The sequence below is a fragment of the Chrysochloris asiatica genome, unplaced genomic scaffold (genome assembly GCF_000296735.1).
Source record: "Chrysochloris asiatica unplaced genomic scaffold, ChrAsi1.0 scaffold00049, whole genome shotgun sequence".
NCBI classification, from domain to species: domain Eukaryota; kingdom Metazoa; phylum Chordata; class Mammalia; order Afrosoricida; family Chrysochloridae; genus Chrysochloris; species Chrysochloris asiatica.
In genome coordinates this window covers 3,122,778-3,125,721 of record NW_006408567.1, presented here as the reverse complement: position 1 = coordinate 3,125,721, position 2,944 = coordinate 3,122,778, and the positions used below count along the sequence as shown (strand labels likewise).

Sequence of the window (2,944 nt, the reverse complement as noted above, 5' to 3'; positions counted from 1 at the left end):
TTATCAGCTCCCAAAATTCTATTTTCTTGTACTCCACCAGAAAGATGATGTTGTTGTCCTTTTTAAGAATGGTTGAGTCGATTCTGACCCATAGCCACCCTGTATAGGGGTTCCAAGGAGCAGCTGGTGAGCTTGAACTGTCGACCTTGTGGTTCAAACCAACTTTGCAGTCTGGCGCATTAGCCCACAATGCCACACCATAAAGATGGTTCTTGAAAAATGATCAGTTACATGTTAAAAAAAAAAAAAAGAAAGAAAGAAAGAAAACGGCGGCGGGATGTGCAAGCGGAGCAAGAGGAGGAAAAGAGTGATGTGGCCCGCTGGTTCTCTGTATAGTTGTGAGAGGCTGGGGGGCACCGTGGCAAGGGACAACCGCCTCTCGCAGCTACTGCAACACTAGGGTGTCACTTGTTGGTCGTCCCCAGAACACCTCAGTTCCGCTCTGCAAGAATATATAATAACTGGTCACAGTGTCCATTTAATACAAGAAAATGAAAACTAAACAGCCCCAAGAAATCCTCCCCAACACTGACACCAATGAAGAATTTGGTAAATGCCCTGCGGAAGATAAACAAGAGGAACATGCATTCAAAACATCCAGGAACACTGATGAGACTCTCCGTTGGGCTGCACATTCTGCTTCAAAGCAAGAAGGCTGGGGACTGCGTGGGAAAGGAGGCAAGACTATTAGGCTCTTCACACAGACTACAATATCAGTGTTTCAGTTCCAGACAGCAATGGCCCAGAGCGCATATTGAGTGTCAATTCTGATATTGAAACAATTGGAGAGATTCTTAAGAAAACTATCCTACCTTAGAAGAGGGCCTGCAGTTGCATCAGCCACTGCAACCAGACAGCTCTGGCTCCAGTCTGATGCTGTGGAATGCTTAAATTACCAACACTATAAAGGAAGCCACTTTGACTGCTAGTTGAGGCTGTTGATTCCTCAGAGTCTGGAGAGAGGGTTATTGGGATCAAAGGTGCTAAAATCAAAGCATTTCGATAGAACACTCAGATAACAATCAAGTTTGTCCAGGAATGCTATCCTCATTCCTCTGACAGAGTCGTTCTTATTGGGGGGGAAACCTGATAGAGTTGTAGAATGCATAAAGATCATCCTTGACCTGATATCTGAGTCACCCATCAAAGGCTATGCATAGACAACCTATGATTATGGTGGTTTTACAAGGATGTTCACGCAGCTATGGTAACGTAGTGGTTACAAATCGGGCTGCTAACCTATGGGTCAGCAGTTCGAAACTACCATCCTCGAGAGAAAGTTGAGGCTTTCTGCTCCTAAAAAAATTTATAGTCTCAGAAACCCTGTACAGGGTTGTTGTGAGTTGGAACTGACTCCACGGCACATAACCACCACCACTAACACAAGGATGTTCAATGACCGACATGGACGTCCTGTGGGATTTCCCATGCAAGGAAGAGGTGGTTTTGATAGAATGCCTCCTGATCGGAGTGGGTGTCCAATGCCTCTATCCAGAAGAGATTATGACGATTTAAGCCCTCCACCACCTCCTAGACCAAGTGGCCGGGGTGGTAGCAGAGCATGGAATCTTCCGCTTTCTCCACCGCCACCAACTAGATGAGGAGATCTAATAGCTTACAACAGAAGAAGGAGACCAGGAGACCACTATGATGGCATGATTGGCTTCAGTGCAAAAGAAACTTGGGATTCTTCAATAGATACCTGGAACCAGTCAGAGTGGCAGATGGCTTATGAACCACGGGGTGGCACTGGTGGACCTATTATTACTACACAAGTAACAAATCCCAAAGATTTAGCTGTACAACAATTATTGGCAATGGTAGTCAGCGGATTAAACAAATCCGGCATGAGTCTGAAGCTTCTGCCAAAACTGATGAACTTTTAGAAGGGTCCGAATGTCGGTTCATGACCATTACAGGAACACAGGCCCAGATACAGAATGTACAGTATTTGCTGCAGAACAGTGAGAAGCAGTATTCTAGAAAGTTTTTCTAAAACTAGTGAAGAACTGAAGGAGTCCTGCATCTTTTTTTTTTTTTTTTTTGTCTTCTTTTGTTTAAAAAGCCAACATTCCTCTGCTTCCTACTTGTTCTGCATTTGGGATGTAGTGAAATCTTTGCTGTTCACTAGCAATGTATGTATTAATTCCTTACAAACAGGGTGGGTAGGGGGAGGGTGTGCAAAAACTAACACTGAAAATTTGAAACAGCAGCAAAGTGAGTGGATTTTATTTTTTTGTTCATTGTTGGTGGTTTAAAAAAAAAAAATCCCTTCATGCAATTATTGTGAACACCTTGCTTCTGTGGTCACTGTAACAATTGGGAAGGTTAGAACACGGAGGACGAGTGATAACAATAATCCAACCGTCCTTGGCATTCTATTCAGAGAAGCATGCACAATGTAAGGCTATTTTGTAAGAAACGTTTTATGATTTAAAAACAAACCCACATCTGTTGCCACCAAGTCTATCATGACTTATATTTGTGGTCAGAGTAAAACTACTCCACAAGGTTTTCTAAGCTTTGGTGTGGCACTGCTGGTTAATGCACTGGTCTGCAAGGTCATTTTGAACTGCAAAGTGGGTGGTTCAAACCTACCAACTGCTCCTCAGAAACCTATACGTGGTCTCTAGGAGTCAGAAATGACTCATCAGCTCTTAACAACAATTTTATAAGATCACCAGATCTGTCTTCCAACATACCACTGTTGTTGTTGTTAAGTGCCATGGAGTAGGTTCCCACTCACAATGACCCTATATAGAGTTTCTATGGAGCAGCTGGCAAGTTTGAAACACCAACTTTGAGGTACAAACAGGACTTGCAGTTCAGCACATTATCCTGTAGTGCCACACCAGGACTCCTCATGTTTGTTGTTGTTGTTAAGTGCTGTCAAGTTTATTCTGACCCATAGCAACCCTGTATAGGGTTTCCAAGGAGTGACTGG

At 43.5% G+C, this 2,944-nt stretch overlaps 1 pseudogene; it reads left to right on the top strand.

The window, feature by feature from the left end:
* The first annotated feature begins 491 nt into the window (after positions 1 to 491).
* On the top strand, positions 492 to 1,996 carry LOC102814425 (annotated as a pseudogene).
* Positions 1,997 to 2,944: the final 948 nt, after the last annotated feature.